This window comes from Moschus berezovskii, chromosome 20, assembly GCF_049115385.1.
Source record: "Moschus berezovskii isolate FMDL1 chromosome 20, NW_MosBer_1.0, whole genome shotgun sequence".
Classification (NCBI taxonomy): domain Eukaryota; kingdom Metazoa; phylum Chordata; class Mammalia; order Artiodactyla; family Moschidae; genus Moschus; species Moschus berezovskii.
The window spans coordinates 40,658,830-40,678,131 of record NC_142479.1 but is presented as its reverse complement, the minus strand read 5'-3'; the positions used below and the strand labels follow the sequence as shown (position 1 = coordinate 40,678,131).

The 19,302-nt window shown below is 50.5% G+C and overlaps 1 protein-coding gene across 2 annotated transcripts in view; it reads right to left on the bottom strand.

Annotated features, from left to right (window-relative positions):
- The window catches only part of NTN1 (netrin 1), a 203,448-nt gene that overhangs the window by 68,004 nt on the left and 116,142 nt on the right, over positions 1-19,302 (bottom strand). The gene's annotated exons all lie outside the window — the stretch shown is intronic.

Here is a 19,302-nt window from a genome sequence, read left to right as displayed (position 1 = left end):
AAACCAGAGCTGCCCACATTTTGATCTTGACTCTAGCCTCCAAATTATGAGAAGTACACAGGTGTTGGTTTAAGTGTCCCAGTGGGAGGCGTTTTATCACCGCAGCCCAAGCAGATGCATGCACCGCTTCTGAGCATCACTTCTACCCGTGCACACTCCACACGTCCTTGAGCTCCAGACGCTGGCCTGGACTCTCCTTTCCCCACCTCCTCCTGCACCATCTCCCCTCCTGCCGTCAACCTGGTGGCCACGCTCCTGGCAGCCGGGTCCTCTGGACAGGCCCTCAGCATCCCGCCCCTGGCCTTCACAATTCTGCCTAATCCTGCTTCCCTCTGCCTATTCCCCACACTAGTGCTCCTGTGGACTTTCCACCTCCGCTCTGATGCTCTCCCAGGTCTGCCTGGTTCACCCCTCATAGCAGTGACCGCCTCTGTGCTCCTGACCGGCAAATCCACATTTCCGGCTTCCGCTTCCAAGTCTTCATGTGAACCCAGAGGCGCCTCCCCCAGACCCATTCACTGCTCTCCATCCATCAGACCTCAGACACCGGCCTCCCCCGACCCCTGCCCCACTGAGCGCTCCAGGCTCCCAACACTATAACTGGAGCAGGAGTTCTGAGCCCCTGTCTGAGGATGTCCAGCACCTACTTAAAATTTTTCAGTGGCTCCCCACTGAATAAAATCAAAATCATTTAACACTGCCTCCAGGGCTCCGTATAAACTGGCCTGGCTCCTTTCTCCCACTGGAGCTCTGCTCAGCCCCCTCTCCTCTTAGGCTTCAGCTGTATCAAACCCTTTCAGTTTCTGGAGCAGGCAGCATATGAGGACTCCTCACCTGTCCCCTCTGTGGGGACAGGCATGTGCTGCTCCTTCCCTCCTAGGACTCTCTGCTCTCAAGCCCCCTTCTCATCTGACTGCCTCCTTCCAGCAGCCCTTTCTTGGTTTCAATGTCACTTCCAGGCCCATCTTCACCTTCCACCAACCCGGCTTACACACGAAGGCTCTGAGCTCCCCAGGCAGCCAGCAGGGCCCCCCAACTCAGCCTTCCTCATGTTACCCTGTGACACTGTTACCTGTTTCTTCTTTAGGCTTCTAACTCGGGGGTATCTCCAGCATAAATCTGGCCTAATCTTGCACACTCTACAACGCAACTTGCCTTTGCTTTTTTGCTAAGCTTGTTTTAAATAGCATTTTTTTTTCCTGACTGCGCCACGTGTCATGTGGGATCTTAGTCCCCTGATCAGAGATTGAACCCGTGCCCCTTGCATTGGGAGCAGAGTCTTAACCACTGGACCACCAAGGAAGTCCTAAATCACCTTTTATGTAATTGTTAAATACATGTTTAATACCAGACACTTGAAAAACAAAAGCAGAAAGGTTTAAAAAAAAACGCACTCAAATTTCCACCAACTGCTGTTAATATCGGGTCTTTCCCTGCAGGCTTTAATTAACATTTACTCAGCTGTGCAGCTCTTTCTTTCTGACAGACATGGATCATCCATGTACCTCTTGCTTCCTAGCCTATTTTTGCATGATGATGAATATTTTTTAATGTCAGATAACATCCGTCATAATTTTGAAAGTCCTCCACTGTGTGAATACACGAAATGGGCTCCTTGGAAAAAGAAGTTGATGCAGTGAAAAGCTGGGCCTTGGGACTTCCCTGGTGGTCCAGTAGTTAAGACTCTGCACTCCAATGTAGAGGGTGTGGGTTCAAGCTTTTGTTGAGGAAGATCCCACATGCCACGAGGTGTGGCCAAAAATTCAAAATAAAAAGCAGAGCCTTCCCAGGTTGGGCAGTTATTTCCAGTTTTTCACTATTATAAACAATACAGCAGTAGCCACCTTTGAACACGCATATGTGTACTCTGCTTTGATGACTGTCTTACAGTGAATTTCTCAGGGCAGAATTGCTATGTTAAATTTTGGTGTTTTTAAGTTGAGATCCCAAATGCCAAACTGCCCTCAAGAAAGGCTGTCCTGGTTTACTCTCCCACTAGCAGGATGTGAAAGCTCCTACTTCCTATTCTCCATACTGTTGAAAAGAAAAACAATATGCATTTGGTATCAGCATTCCTTTTTTTTTTTAACCTTTGCCAATTCATCTGGAAACCACACATGCACACAATTTTAATTTGTATGTCTTTGATGACCAGTGAAGCTGGACATTTGTCCGTGTGTTTGTTTTTCTATTTATATTTCTTTTTTTTGTGTATGCACTGCCTGTTCATGTCGTTTGCCCAGTTTTCAAATAAGGTGGGATTTTTTTCTGATGACATCTACTGTATTTGTATGTTTTATATACCAGTTGCAAATATTTTTACCAGTTTCTTTTTCACATACTATTTTGGTGATTTAAAATTTTTTGCCTCTTTCATTTTTCTCTCTGATGTTATGATAAACTTCTTTATTCTTCCTAGAGTCACTCTCCAAATGACAGACTATTTACAAGTAGAGATGGATGAGGGCTTTAGAGGACGTGCTGTGTGTGATACAAGAGAAAAGACCTCAGTTTAAGCCTGAAGTCTGGAAGAAGCATCCAGTAGCCAAATTAGGCCAAAGAATGACTCCCAAGAGCTTTACAAGTATCCCCTCATCACCTCCAGCCCTCAGGGCTGAGTTCAACTAGATACAAAGAAACCTCTTCAGCCATGCCCTGCCCCCCAGCACAGGGAATGATACAAGTTCACCGTCACCGGGGACTCACTCAGCCAGACTTGGGGAGAGGGTGCCGCTCAGAGGGGTTAAGCAAATTACCAGCCTAGAGCCACCAAGCCAGGAAATGGGGGCCCAGGACTAGAGCCCGGGTCTCTCGGTTCCTGGCCAATTGCCCCAAAGGAAAGGACCCAGGTCCCTGGAAGGACTTGCCCTAGACCAAGGGTCAGAATCCAGATCTTTTCTATCAGGACAGAAGTCACAGGGCCTGGCATAGGGATCTGGAAGGATCTCCAGGGTGACACTTCCTCAGGCCTCTGGGCTAGGAGAAAGGCCTCAGGAACAGCATCTTCTGGTCCATCTCAGAGGCAGATGCTAAGCCGGTATTCACATCTGCAAAGTCAGCCCAGCTGTCTGCCATGACCTCCTGGGAGCTCGGCACTCCACTTCTCCACTCCAAGGGAAACCTCTGGCTGGTATGTCTCTTCTACCTTCCACACTCCTTCCACCAACCAAAGTTCTTCCCAAACAACTGGTTACACAAAAGAAAGCTCAGAGACTGAACATCAAAAGGCAGGGCTCCCCCTCCCCCCGCCCTGTCCCTGCTCCTCCTGGAGCTGTCGGGGACATCAGTGACCAATGCCCACACTCAGGCCTCTGCAAAGCATTTTACGGCTTGTTTTCTTTTCTCTTTGTTTTATTTTCTCTGCACAAATGGAAAAATGCGTCGGGCCAAGCAGCTCACATCTGGAGCCCTTGGCTGCACACAGCGATGTCGCCCGGCTCACAGCCTGTCCCCTGCCCCTTCCTTGGAAAGACACCTTAATCCCTCACGCCTTCCTGTTTATCTCCTGCCTCTCTTGGAGGCAAAAATATTGGGTATTAGTTCTGTTATCAGATTTCAAGGCGGGAAGGAAAGGGTAGGTTTGTGAGAATGGAGGTCAGCCTGGGAGACCAGGGAGGGCAGAGGGCAGCACAGCTTAGAGGAGCACCGCCGCACCCTGTCCAGGGGGTCCCCTGGTGACTCAAGGGAGCTGGTCTGGCCCGCACCCCAAGCACCATGCCCTCCTTCAACTGTTGCATGGAGATCGCCAAGGACGCTTCACGGACAGCTGCATTTCAGACCCAGAGGCAAGACATGGGGACATCGGGAAGGAGGAAGGAGGAAGCGAGTGCCTCACCCACCACCCAGCAGGGAAAGGGGCCCAGGAGATGGGGTCCCATTTTCCCTTCCCATCGAAAGGTCCTCTAAGCCTCTTCACACATACCTGTCATCACCACTCCTTAAGCTTCTATGAACTTCTCCCACCAACCTGGACTGTCCAACCCCTCACCACCTCCAGGCAGTTCAATCAACACACAGGTAGGTGCTCCAGCTTTGTGCCAGGTCCAGTGCCACAATCCCTGAGGGAGACAGGGGCTCCTGGTATCATAGATGGATGGGGCAGACGAGCAAGCTCTTACATAAAGTGGGACAAATGCTCCCCTCAGTGGGGCTGGTTCCTGAAGGATGGGGATGGTGTTCACCCTTATATCTTCCAGCCCAGAGCAGACCTCAGTATGCTTTCATGGTTCAAATGAGAGAGAGAGCAAAACTAAGAAAGCAAGAGGGAAGATGGATGGATGAACGGATGGATGGACAGATGGATGGATGGACGGATGGGTGGGTGGATGGATGGATGAGTGGGTGGCTGAGTAGATGGACACATGGAGGATGGATGGGCTGGTGGGTGGGTGGGTAGGTGGATGGATGGATGAGTGTATGGGTAGATGGGTAGGTGGGTGGATATATGGATGGGTGGGTGGATGAGCAGAGAGACTAGGTAGGTAGATAGGTAGAAATATAGGATGGGCGAGGGACTGACACCCTGCACCAAGGCATAGCCTTATGGCATTTGTGATATTGCTTGTGGCTTTGAACTCCTTTAAACTTGTCCTGTTGCTTTAACTCATTGATTTAGCTCCTGTCTACTCAAGTGGACTGCAGCACTCCAAGGAGAAGAACCCACATTAGGATGACCTGGACTCCTCCCGGGACTCCAAAGAAGGCCTAGTAAGACCTCACACACCATGGCGACTGAATCCTCACCTGTTGGTTTGATAACAAACCTGCTGGTTTGTTGGTTTTACCAGTCACAGTAGCTGGCCCTCTCCTGAAAGGTGTGATATGCTAACCCCAGTCCCCCCAGGGCTCTCCGAGGCCCTGGGAGAACCCAGCACACGTTGCTAAGCTGGATCCTGGCCCTGTCTCTCAGAGACTCAGGTCCTGGCTCCCCTGAACACCATGCGGCTCAGGGGCACTCGTGGAACAGGATGGGCCTTGTTCAATGGGCCCCCTCGGAGTTCTGAGTACAGGGTCCTCCCCACCCTCCCCGCACACAGGATCCATCCTAACATTCTCCCCTGCCTTCCAGGTCGGTACTTCTGAGAAAAGTTGCCCAGGTTAGTCTAGCAGCACAGCAGGGCACTCTGGACTCATGTATCTGCAACTGAACTGCCCCAAATAACCGGCCCCTGTGTGTTCCACCTGCAGGCTGGGGGCTTTGTATGCAGGAAACAGTCCCCAGCCCTGGGCCGCCTGAGTGCCCATGAAAGCACAACTCTCAGACCTACCATGAGACCCCTCACTCATTACTAGTGAGACCAGCCCCCCAACTGTCTGATCCAGCTGTCCCTCCATCAGTGGACCATTCCGTGAGTGAAAATGGAGCTAAGGGCAGTCACCATTTTCACTGGTTAAGCATCTTTCTGATTAAAGATTTCAATGTTAGTATCATTTTAGACCTGTTGCTTAAGTCACCTGCTTCAGATTCGAACATCTCAGGTGTCTCTCCAGCTCAGCTGAGCGCCTGACACTTTTAAGCAACTTGATGTCAACATTCCAACAACTTAAATGGAATGAACACATTTCCACATGTCCAGGCTACCTAGGCAGGTGGGGACACAATGAGCACTTACAGGGCTGGGGGGTGGGCAGAGGCTGCCTCCAGCACCAGTTCCTTTGCTAATTCGGTCTGTGGCTGCCAGGTGAGGCCCACAAGACCTACGCAACGACACACGAAATGTCCAGAACACTCCAGGTAGAGGATTAGAGCGGTGGTTCTCAACCACGGGCCATTCTGTCCCCCAGCAGACATCGGACAACGTCACTACAGACATTTTTGGATGTCACAAGTGCCAAAGAAGCTGCTATCAGCATCTTGATGACAGACACCAAAGTCCTACCCAGCACAGAGCAGACACAGTCGTCATCCTGCTGCAAATGCTAATACTGCCAAGTGTGAGAAAGCCTGGGTTAGAGAGATGGTGAATCCCTCAGCCCAAGGGTAGGGAAAGCTTTACATCCTTGGCTGCTGCCTCTAACAGCAAACTCTGCAGCTTCAAATGCCACCCAGGGAGTGGCAGCCGTTTCTTCCTTCAACAAATGCCAGCTGAAGCCTTTAAAAGGACCAGATTGTGGTGTGAGCAGACAAGACAGAGATCTGCCCTCAGGACACTTGTGTCTCAGAAGAGAGCCAGACAGCAGTCTGGTAACCACATTGTAGACCTGGAATTTCCAACTGTGCCTAGAGCTATGGGAGCTTCAAGGCTGGCTCAGTGGTAAAGAATCCACCTGCCACTGCAGGAGATGCGGGTTCGATCCCTGGGTCGGGAAGATCCCCTGGAGGAGGAAATGGCAACCCACTCCAGTATTCTTGCCTGGAGAATCCCATGGACAGAGGAACCTGGCGGGCTGCAGTCGAAAAGGTCACAAAGAGTCAGACACAACTGAGTACGCATGCTAGAGCTATGGGGGTACCGATGATCAGGGAGGCCCTTCTACTGAGACCAGATAGAGACAGCAGGGCCTGAAAAAAAAATCAGAGGACAGACAAGTGTTCCTGCCGTGGCTGCAGATGGAACCCACTAGGAAACCTGTTCAAAGGCAGATTCTGATTCAGAAGGGCCAGGAGGGGCCTGGGAGTCTGTGTTTCCAATAGCCACCCCCAAGCCCCCACCCCGGGCACTGCTGCTACTGGTCCACAGACCACCAGTGAAGGTTAGTGGAATTAGAACTAAATTGAAAAGAAATCAGTTGGAATAGAAGCCACTCTGGAGAGAGAGCCCATGGGGAGGCAAAGGTGGCTTCTGCAATGGAGCCATGGGTGGGGGGGAGGTCTGCTTTCAGAAGAAACTTCTGAAATGACTGGTTCAGAATAATAAAAATATTTGAGAGTTATTTTTAAGAATTTGGGGTAATTTGTATTTCCTTTTATTTAGTCTTTTGCTACTCTACTTGGTATACTGTTTATTTAGAAATTGTTTGACCCTTGTTTATAAATGTTAAGTATTCCGCCCCCAGGGGTGGTTTCTCGGAGCCCAGTTCTAGCTTCTCCAGATGACCAGGCTGAGCTGTCATGGCTCCCTACACACCTGGCTCCTGCCAGCACCTGGGGACACTGTGCTCGGCTCTCCAAGGGCTTCATCCTGAACAGGGGCTGAGGGAGAACCCACCCAAGCATTCCTGGGGCCCCCACCCCTTCGTGTCTACAGGTGAGCTGGGCATAAGAAAAATGATCACTGGCATACGTCAATTTGCAAACTCCAGACTGTAGGTTTCGTTTTCACTAATGGCAAATCTGGTAGCCCATAGGTTTATTTACTCACTCAGTTGGTATTTCCTGGGCACCTACTACATTCCCAGCTCTAGGCTGGGGGCTGGAATAGCACAGTGCACAGGACTAATGTGGTCCCTACCCTGGCAGAGTCTTCGGGGACACCTGGTGTATGAAAAGTTTGGTCAATGCTGCTGTCAGCTCACTATCCCTTCCCCCTGAATACAGGGCTTAAAGCTTGTCACCCGGACATCAGCTGCCAATGCGACACAGTGGTGCCCAGCTGGGGTGAGCCAAAGAGGCAGTGCAGCTGCTAAGAGACTAGAAGCATCTCACGGGAGCCATTTGGTTCCAGCCAAGGCTCGAGGGCTTGCAGTCATTTGCAGAGTGCGTTGTGTTGTGTCCAAGTGTCAGCTTCAATCTTGACTACTGTGGAACGCACCACCTAGACACAGCCAGGAGGACTGGACAGCTCGCTTGTCTGGAAGAAAAGCCGACAGTCCAGGCTGGGTGTGACAGTGCCCAGCTGAGCTAAGGACTGATCCACGGGGCTCCAGGGGGTTCCCAGAAAGAAGAGCGGACGCCTAAAGACATGAGACAGGACCACCAATGACAACCCCCACTGGACACTGCACACTTCTGCACGAGGGCTTGTCCACCTCCTCATTCAATAAATATTCACAGAGCCCCTTAGATATGCCAGTCTCTGAGTTGGGAAGCAAACCTGGAACGGGACTGATCCTGCTACACTTTGCTTGTTCAAGACTATATGTGGTCCTCCTTCCTTCTCTCGAGGTTTGATTTCAATTCAAGGAGTCGCGAAACCCCTGCCAAGAACCCAACATGGGGCGGTTCTCAAACGTGAGTGTGTAGATGAGCGCATAGAATCACCAGGGGCGCCTGCCAAAACAGAGGCAGCTGAACCCCACACCCAGGACTTGCTGTTCAGTAGGCTGCAGGTGGGGCATGACCACCTGTGCTGCAAACACCACCCCAGGTGATGCTGACGCTGCCCGTCCCGGGGCCATACCATGAGGACCACTGGTTCAGAATATGCAGAGGCAAAAAAAAAGATGTGTGAAGGCAAAGAAAGGACCGAGAACCTCACACTTGAGTGGAGTTATGATTGTTGCTGTTGTTGTTTAGCCACTAAGTTGTGTACGACTCTTTGAGACCCCATGGACTATAGCCCACCAGGGTCCTCTGTCCATGGAATTCTCCAGGCAAGAATACTGGAGTGGGTTACCATTTCCTCCTCCAGGGGCTCTTCCCAACCCAGGGATTGAACCTGTGTCTCCTGCAGTGGCAGGTGAATTCTTTACCACGATGCCATTATGATTAAGTAAACTCAAAATGGCACACAACTAATACAACATCACAAGGTTGCAAGGACGAGAGGCAAGAGAACTAGAGCTGATTTGGGAGAGCAGGGACTTGAGTGCTAGTCCCGGCTCTGTGGCTTACCCAGGTGTCCATCATTGGAAAGCCCCCTGGCCTCTCTGAGCCTCTGTGTTCTCATCAGAAAAATAAGGACATTGGGTCTGATGATCTCCGAGTTCTTTCCCGGCCCTGAAAGTCTATGGCGGAGGGACATCAAAACTCCTGGAGGTTAAGGGGCAGGTTCTACCTGGCAGGGATGCTTCTGGGAGTTCAGGAGGAATGTGCTCTAGCTGCAAACAAACCACAGGGGTGGGACTGAGTGGGTCAGGTGTCAGGAAGACCATTTTCAGCCTGCAGGTAGGTCAGAGATAAGGCACAATGGTACCACGGCTTTTCAGCCTGCAGGTAGGTCAGAGATAGGGCACAATGGTACCACGGCTCTGAGGGGAGTCCTGCAGACCCTGACTTTGACCTTGTGGAGGTGATGGGGCGTTCAGCACGGAAGCAGCCTCAGAAGGGGAGTAGTCGACAAGAATGGTAACCACCTGCTCCATAAGGGTGGACCCTCCAGGGCTCTGGGCAGAGAAAACCATTCTGAGGGAGAAGGTCATTGGGTGGAGAGTTGATGCAGGAATCTTGGTGAAAGGATTTCCAGGAGGGCTGTCAGCAGTGAGGAACTTCCCTGGGTGGGGGGGCCCGAGAACCCCCTTGAAGCTGAGTTCTCACAGTGGGGAGTCCACCAAGCTTTCTGGAAATCTCTTTGACACCTTCTCTTAGGAGACAGAAGGCCTGCCAAGCCATAAAGCTTTTCTTTTTTTTTTTAAGCTCCAAACTTGAAAACAAAATCTCTGACCCCAGACCTGTGCTTTATCTCTGATATCAGAAACAGAACGGACAAGAGGTGGATCAAGGTGTAAGAAAAGAGAAAAAAAAACTAGAAAATGCTTTCAAAACTGTCCCCAGTGTCCGGTCCAGGAGGCTGGAGTTCCCAGCGGCCAAGGCGGGCTTTAGATGGTTCCTGATAAAGTCCCGGGAGAGAAGTGGCCTGTGTTTGTCGAGGGCTTAGAGAGCTTTAGCTGCGTCTGCACACAAAGGGGCCCTCTGTCAACAGTCCTTCAGGCCACTAATAGGACTGAACAAACACCAGGGTAACAAGCTCTTCACACCTGTGGGGCTTGGGAAAGGCCGGGCCCCTTTGTCAAGACAGCGGACAAAAGAGCTGCTGGGAGCTCTCTCCCCAACCCAGCCAGACCCTCCTGGGCTTCTGAAGCAGGGCCTGGGGTGGGTTGGGGGGTGCAGACATATGAAATCTGCGAGCAGAAATGTGAACTCCACTGGGGCAGGGAGACAGTGGATTAACGCGATTCCCGCGCACAGGCAGACGGCCAGCGGACCGGAGGGGGCCTTTCGAGGGCTGGGCTGGGGCCACGGCGGCGGGATGCGGGGTCAAGGGATAAGAGACCCGAGTGGCTTTCTCCCCCGAGGTCTGTGAGGGCGACCGGCCCCTCCTCAGGGGACCGCACAGAACCATCCCTCGAATGGGCTTGACCTCCCCGTCACTTTTTCCACTGACTTTTTTTTTTCTCTGTAAACATCGGAGCTTTTTCTTTCCCCTGCCCTTTTTTGGCTGCTGCGCCACCCCCGAAGGCTTTGAAACGATCCTTCCTAACGTCTCCCAGGCTTTTTTTTTTTTGCTGCCGAGGAATAACTCAGGGCTTCTGCTGCACAAACATCCTCCTCTCGGAAATGCCGGGGAGGCCTCAGTGAGCCCCGAGGAGCCGGCTCAGTTCTCTGTCTGCAGCTCAGCTCCTCACACCCTCGCTTGCCAGGGCCCCACCCAGGCCCTTCCCTCAGGGACCTCAGCCACCGTGTCTTCTTCCCAACTACGGTCGGGCCCCCCCACCCCGATTCCCTCTTCCAACCCTCCTCTCACCTTGTCACTATCTTGTTCTGGAACCTTCCTCGGCCACCCACTGACTACAAGATGCCAACCCCCCTGCCCTCAAGGGTATTAGTTTCAAAAGAGAGGTCCGGAGCCTAGGAGTCTTGCTTCTTGCTTATAACAGGGCCCACCCTGTGTGAACACCCCCACCCACCCCCGGTCATGCCCAACAGGAAAATGGCACGTCATCCTGCAAGGGCAAAAACAGCATCTAGGGCTGCTGGGGGCTTCTAAGTTTTTCTAGTTTACCCTCTTGTCACAGAAGAAAAGAGAAAAAACGAGGCCCCAATGGGCAGAGAGACCTTGCCAAGGACCTGGAACTCGTTAGGGAGCTCTTTCCAGACCTCCAGCACAGTGAGGTGGCACGGCCGTGGGCAGGAAGAAGCTCGATAAACCCCGTGGTTGCTGGAATTCATTTCCCAAGGCCGAGAGTTTTCAAAAGCGAAGAGACTGTCTGAGCAAAACTGCCCCCACCCCCCAAGCTCCACTCCCCATGAGATGTTGTTTCCTCCCAGCCTCTCCACCCTGCCCAGATGCCTTGTCTAGCAGCGGGGGGCTGCCTTCCAGCCTCTGCTCCCCAGAGGGGGCACACACGGTCCCCAGGCTTTATTAACAGACACAGGAGGGCTGATTTGCCAGTTGGTCAAGTCTGGCCCCTGGCTCCCCTACTACTGGAGTCATTTCCCATCTGTAACGGGTCCTGTAGCCGAGTCTGGCACATGCCAGGCAGCAGCCTCCAGCGGCAGTGGGAGAGGCTGGCCGTGAGGCGCTTTAATGACTTGCAGCCGATTCTGTTCCCCTGACACCAGGCAGGAAAACATGCGACATGCAATTCCCCAGATACCTTTCCCATGGTGCTATGACCCTGCGCTTCTCTGCTGGACCAGTTAATTGAATTCGACTCTGCAGATAACTTTGACGTGGGCTAGAAGCCTGGAGACCAGCTTTGGCTGCACCCTACACTGCTCCGGGGAATGCGACCCTGCGCGCAGGACTACAAGAGCCCAAGACACAGAGGTTCCGGCTCATGGACGGGGCCAGGCTGAAGCCGGGGTCCCCACAGACCCTCTCCTGGTCAATACCAACATGCCTTCTGGTGTCCTAATGTGCTCTCCAACTAGGGTTGCCAGACTTCACAAATAAAAACAAAGGACGCCCAGTTCAGTTGGAATTTCAACAAGCCCTTTTGAGTGAAGGTCTATGCCAAGTACTGCAGGGTGGTCCTATCTCCGTCACCCTCCGGATCCCCATCAAACCTGTGCTTCGCCCAAGACGTGATCTGGCACGACAAGCTTTTATCAAAGGTGGCTCTGATCTTCTCATCACCTGAAAACCCCCAAAGAGGTTAAGAGGGTCCCCCAATTCGTCAGGACTTGGGGGGGGCATTCGGGCTTTTCTGAACTTCAAGGGTTGTCTGATTCTCCAGTTCCTGTGTGGTCCGTGCCAGCCTATCCTGCCCTAATCACTTCCTTTTCTGCATTGGCTCCATGAGAACAGAAATCCCCAGCCTGAGACCATGAGGAGAAGTGAGAGAAGGGAAAGACCCTGCCCATCGGATTGCTACCAACCGGGTTCCTGGGACTCCCGAATCAATACAAACTGATAAAGAGGTCAGACAAGAAATTCAGGAAAGGATTTACTGCGACTGGAGCTGCAACACAAGGGGCTGAAAACAAGTAACTAGTGCTCTTGTTCGCTCTTTGGGGGGAGTTTGTTCCTTGTATGGGGTGAAGGTAGGGTGGGTCCAGGGATCAGGCTAGAACCCCTTTGGTGGATTGAAGGGGGCATGTGCAATGCCCTGCTTTTGCTTCCTTCTCTTCAGAAGTTGCCTCAGAAGTGGCCGTTGGGTTCTTTTGGTCTTTTTGTATCTTCCTGTCCATAATCTGCACCAACTGCACATAAACGGAGTTATTTTTAGTCCCTTATGATTTCTTTGTATTTTGTTGCTGGAAGAGACATCTGTCCAGGTGCAAGCATTGCAGCAAAGGGTTCCAGGTCCCAGCCTGTCTCATGATGACCCAAAAAGTGTTGATGGACACCACCACCACCAATGCTGGACAGACAGGCCACTGCTTTGTCTCCACCAGGCTCTCCAGGGACCTGGTGGTTTCCAGCACGCCCCAGTATCACATGCAAACAGCCTCCATGGAATCTTACCATCTTCCAAGAAAAAACAGGAGGAGGAAGGCAGTTACAATCAGAATGGTCAAAACTCTTTATCCAAAAAAAGGTTATTTTCATCAGGACATGATAAAACTCAGGACTGACTGAACCCTGAACCCCAAACCTGAATCCAGTTATTTCAATCAAACCAGTTGGTATAGTTTAATTAGATATACTGGTCAAGTGTGGATGCTATCACAATTAAAGACTTTAAATACCAGCTCACTGAGGAATGTAGGTGGCCTACCACAGGACAGACAGAATGACTGGGAACAGTTGATTCCAGCTGACCTGGAATGGGCCGCCCCCAGGAGAATGACCTTGCCGTTCTGGAGGCATTCAAGAACACGGACATAGTACAAGAGATTCTGGCTCTGAGAGGGAGGGTGAACCAGATAAAGTCCCTTCCTACTCAACGAGCCTAAGAGGAGATACGGTTCCACTGCTGGGCTGGGAGGTCCTTCCAGGTTTGAGGCTCTAGCTGGAGTCAAACATTCTTATACATGATTTAGTGGAAGGGGTGTCCTGAGAAGTCCTCCAGCCTGTAAATGACCCTGAGTGAGAAGGAGACAGAAGAAGAATTTCCCTGTGGGCAAACCTTGGGGAGTTACTTGCAGAAAATAAGTCCAAATGGTCCTTCTGGAATGAGGTCCCGTGTTATCAGCTGGGGACATGGCCATCTCTCCCTCATAAAAAGAAGACAGCTCTGCAGCTGAGCATCTTCTAAAAGGGCTCTTGGACACTGTGTTGGTAAATTGGTATAGTCACTATGGAGAATAGTACGGAGGTTCCTTAAAAAACTAAAAACAGAGCTACCATATGACCCTGCATTCCCACTCCTGGGCATATATTTGGAAAACAAAAACATGATCCAAAAGGATACATGCACCCCGATGTTCATTGTAGCACTCTACAACAGCCAAGACATGGAAGCTACCTAAATGTCCATCAACAGAGGAATGGATAAAGAAGTGGGACATATATACGATGGAATATCACTCAGCCACTAAAAAGAATGAAGTAACCCAATCTGCAGCAACATGGATGGACTTAGTATCATACTGAGTAAAGTAAGTCAGACAGAAAAGGAAAGACAGCCTATGGCATCCCTTATATGTAGAATCTAAAGAGAAATGATACAGATGAACTTATAAACAGAAAGAGACTCACAGACTTAGAGATCAAATGGTTGCCAGCGGGAAGGGCTAGTTAGGGAGTTTGGGATAGGCATGTACACATCTCTATATGTAAACTGGATAACCAACAAGAACCTACTGTACAGCACATGGAACTCTGCTCAATGTTATGTGGCAGCCTGGATGGGAAGGGCGGGGGGGATACATGTTTATGTGTGGTTGAGTCCCTTTGCTGGTCACCTGAAACTATCACAACATTGTTAATCAGCTATACCCAAGTACAAAAGAAAAAGTTCAAAAGGAAAAAGAAATAAATAAAAGGCTTCTCAGATCAGCACAGCAACAGCAGGACAGTGATGGTTTGGCTAAAAAACCAGCCACTTTTTCAGGGCTTCAAAGGCTTTCGGACAGACCAATCTTCTGCAGAAATGCACCAATGCATACACCAATGTATGCAGCTGGGATCTCTGTGATGGCTGGTGCCAGGAAGTTCTGGTTTCTGGGCATTCTAAGCATTTCCCCTGGATTATTCCTAAATTATTCCATCCCAGTGGCTTGTTGGCTCTGTCGTACTACAGCTCCAGGCCAGAATCCCACGAGAGATTGGCCCTTACAGGAAAAGAGAGGGTCCTGTGATGGGTGAGCCCCTTCGCTCTCCTCCTCCAAATTGTTTTGAGCATCAGTAGTGTGGCCAAATGCCTAGCTCACGAACAAGCTGAGAGATTCTGCTGCACTGCTCTGTCTCAGCACCCAGAGGTGCTGAGGGTCCCCAGGGGTGTCCAAACCCCACGGAGTTTCCAGCCCCCTAACCAGCAGGATTCGGGGGCAGGAGATGGCTGAGCTCTTTGGCTGCTGGCTTCAGGACCAGGTCCCAGAGTGTTAATATGAAAGTCTGTCCCCTCCTTGAGGCTCACCCGCAAGAAGGCAGGAACACCAGTGCTAGAGCGCTTCCAGAAGGGATGAAGAACCCCTCAGGGTTGCAAGAAAAGGAAGACAGGCCACCATGCCCAGCTGTGGCCTGAAGGATGAGGTTTGGGTACGGGAGCAGAGGGCGGGAGGCCAGAGTTGAGGTCAGTACCCCAAAGGTAAGTTGGGGACTTCCCTGATGGTCCAGTGGTTAAGAATCCACCATGTAATGCAGGGGACAAGGGTTCGATCTTTGGTCTGGGAACTAAGATCCCACAGGCCATGGAATAACTAAGCCCACGAACCACAACTACTGAGCCTGCACGATCCGGACCGTGCGTGCCACAACTAGAGTCCATGTGCCATAAGACCCGATGCAGCCAAATAAATATTAAAAAAAGAAAAAGATGGAGCGCTCCTACCTGGCCATCGAGATACACTTCAGTCACTAGACAGTGACAGGTGAGTCTCTATGTACCAGGGTAGCACCAGACACCCACAGTCTTGACTCTTTCTATCCCCGCTGGAGGCGGGGATCGCGAAGTCCTTCCTGGCACCTTATACTAAGTGGGATCCTCCCTCACTTCCTCATCTGTGAAGCAGTACAACCCTCAAGGCATGCCAGGAAAGTGAGGGATGCATGTGCAAGGGTGCGGAGGCCTCCAGAAGGGTCCCCAACCATGCACAGCCCAAACCGCCCGACCAGTGACTTCAGAAACCATCTCTCTGAAAAAGGGACCCTCCTACACTGTTGGTGGGAGCACAAACTGGTGCAGCCACGAAGGAAAACGGTATGGAGGTTCCTCAAAAAACTAAAAATTGAGTTGTCAATAATGCAGCAATTCCACTCCTAGGCATACATCCAGAGAGTTAATTTGAAAAGATACATGCACCCCCTTGCTCATGGCAGCACTGTGTACAGTAGCCAAGACACTCCAAAATCACTGCAGATGGTAACTGCAGCCATGAAATTAAAAGATGCTTACTCCTTGGAAGAAAAGTTATGACCAACCTAGACAGCATATTAAAAAGCAGAGATATTACTTTGCAAACAAAGGTCTGTCTAGTCAAAGCTATAGTTTTTCCAGGAGTCATGTATGGATGTGAGAGTTGGACTATAAAGAAAGTTGAGTGCTGAAGAATTGATGCTTTTGAACTGTGGTATTGAAGAAGACTCGACTGCAAGGAGGTCTAACCAGTCAATCCTAAAGGAGATCAGTCCTGAATATTCATTGGAAGGACAGATGCTGAAGCTGAAACTCCAATACTTTGGTCACCCGATTTGAAGAACTGACTTTGGAAAAGACCCTGATGCTGGGGAAGATTGAAGGCAGGAAGAGAAGGGGACGACAGAGGGTGAGATGGTTGGATGGCATCACTGACTCAATGGACATGAATTTGAGTAAACTCCGGGAGTTGGTGATGAACAGGGAAGCCTGGCGTGCTGCAGTCCATGGGGTCACAAAGAGTCGGACACGATTAAACAACTGAACTGAACTGAAGACACAGAAGCAACCTGTATGTTCATCGATAGATGAATGGATAAAGAAGATGCAGTATACATATACAATGAAATGCTTCCTTGTTGTTCAGTCACGAAGTAGATTGGACATCCAATCTACAACCCCATGGACTGCAGCATACCAAGCTCCTCTGTTCTTCACTATCTCCCAGAGTTTGCTCAAATTCATGTCCATTGAGTCAGTGATACTGTCAAACCATCTCATCCTCTGCTGCCCTCTTCTCCTTTTGCCTTCAGTCTTTCCGAGCATCAGGGTCTTTTTTCCAGTGAGTTGACTCTTTGCACCAGGTGGCCAAAATATTGTAGCTTTAGTTTCGGCAATAGTTCTTCCAATGAATATTCAGGGATTTCCTTTAGGATCAACTGGTTTGATCTTCTTCTTATTCAAGGGACTCTCTTGAGTCTTCTTCAGCACCACAATTCAAACGCATCAATTCTTTGGTGCTTAGCTTTCTTTATGGACTAACACTCACACTCATAAATGACTATTCAGCCGTAATAAAAGAATGAAATTATGCCATTTGCAGCAACATGGATGGACCTAGAGATTACCAAGATGAGTGAAGTCAGAGAGGGACAAATACCATATAATATCATTTATATGTGGAATTTAAAATATGACACAAATGAGCTTGTTTACAAAACAGAAACAGACTCGCAGACATAGAGAACAGACTTGTGGTTGCCAAGGGGGACTGGGGTGGGGGAGGGAAGGGCTGAGAATTTGGGATTCAGTTCAGTTCAGTTCAGTTGCTCGGTCGTGTCCGACTCTTTGTGACCCCATGAATCACAGCACGCCAGGCCTCCCTGTCCATCACCAACTCCCGGAGTTCACTCAAACTCATGTCCATCGAGTCGGTGATGCCATCCAGCCATCTCATTCTCTGTCGTCCCCGTCTCCTCCTGTCCCCAATCCCTCCCAGCATCAGAGTCTTTTCCAGTGAGTCAACTCTTCGCATGAGGTGGCCAAAGTATTGGAGTTTCAGCTTTAGCATCAGTCCTTCCAATGAACACCCAGGACTGATCTCCTTTAGAATGGACTGGTTGGATCTCCTTGCAGACCAAGGGGCTCTCAAGAGTCTTCTCCAACACCACAGTTCAAAAGCATTAGTAGATGCAAACTAGTATATTTAGGATGGATAAACAACAAGGCCTTACTGTACAGCACAGGGAACTATATTCACTATCTTGTGATAAATCATAACGGAAAAGAATATGAAACTGCATGTATATATGTACATATATAAATCACACTTTGCTGTACAGCAGAAATTAACACAACATTGTAAATCAACTATGGGCTTCCTAGGTGGTACTAGTGGTAAAGAACATGCCTGCCAATGCAGGAGACATAAGACACGGGTTCGATCCCTGAATCAGGAAGATCCCCTAGAGGAGGCATGGCAACCCACTTCAGTATTCTTGCCTGGAGAATCCCATGGACAGAAGCCTGGTGGGCCACAGTCCATAGGATTGAAAAGAGTCAGACACAACTGAAGCAACTTAGCATTCACGCACACACATAACAACTATACTTCAATAATTTTTTTTTAGAAAACCATCTTTTTACATCTCGTCCTCTTCACTGGCGACATGAATAGAAAGCTAGCACAAACTTCCTTGCTCTTCAAAACGCCCCAGAACGTGTAACTTATGTATCTTCATCTCACTAAAGGAAGGCACAGAATAAAAAAAGGTGGAGGACTAGGGCCCTAATCTTATATACTTTATCCACCCAGCGTTTCACAGCAAGCAGGTCAGGCAGGCACAATTGTGCCCATTTTCCAGATGAGGATGCCAAGGCCCCAGGCTTAGCCTCCATGGCTTGCAGAGGAGACTGGATGGAACCCTGCTTGGCTCCAGCTTGGAATCCTGGCATTGTCCTGCTTCCCCAGCAGCAAATCGTGGGGTTTGGCGCAGCCTCCTGGACCTCCGCCGGTGACTTGATTGGCTTTATAAGCAGGAGAGAATGATTTAAGGCACAAGCGGCACTGGACTGGCTGGGGTGGCTTAGTGACAACAGTTCTCTCAGGTGAAGTCTCTGGATGTCTTCCCTTGCCTTAAAATTAGGGGGTTTGGGAACCAGACAGGTTCCTCGTATAAATTGGGGGAGGGACCCAAGTGTAAACGCCCCACATTTCTTGGCCTTGGTGCTTCTGGTTGCTTTGGATTTGGCTAATTCCCCGTGCGTCCTCTGTAATTCCACAGTAATGTGGCTTTAATTGTCCCCAAAGCGGGCCATTCTTCCTTTATTGTGCAGTAAATTTCCCTCCAGAGTTCGGATTTCATGTGCCTGCTCCAGCCGGGGAGCCGGGCGCCCCGCCGGCCCCGAGGGTGGGGAGGCAGCTGTCCTCACCTCACACAGGCCCCTCATGCTGGCTGCCGGCCCTTCTCTGGCCTCGGCTGGGCCAGGGGGCTCGAGGTGGCCTGGGGCCGCCGTCAGGCCCCCGGGGCGGGCACACTGGCAAGGAGGCGGGGACACTGGTCTGTGGTTCTGTCTGGAAAACGAATTAACTAACAAATGCAAACAAGCTGCTTCACCGGGATTCATTAGGCCGGAGTTGAGAAGGGGTTTCATCCGTTTGTCTCATCAGCACGGAGGCAGGAGCTCAGGGGTGCTCAGAGGGGTGCAGGGCCTGCTCGAATCATCCACCTGGGCCACCTGGGCCAGACACCTGCCTCCCTCCCAGCCAGCTTTGCCCATCTGGAGTGCAGAGTAATTACAAGCATCCCCTTATCAGATGAGATAAGGCTTGTAAAACACAGTGAGGAGGGTGAGACACAAGAGGTGCGATCCTGTCTGTCACACGTGAGCACGCGTACTTGACCTTCGATGGGCTTGTTAAGCTCTCAGGGTCTCAGTTTCCTTACCTGGATGAGGACAATAAACCCACCTGTTAACAGCAGCTAACACAGGGGGACAGTACTGAAGTTAACATGATCGTTCTGGTAACATCGTTCCAGGCACCCGTGGAAGGTCCGGACTCAGGGACACAATGCTAAG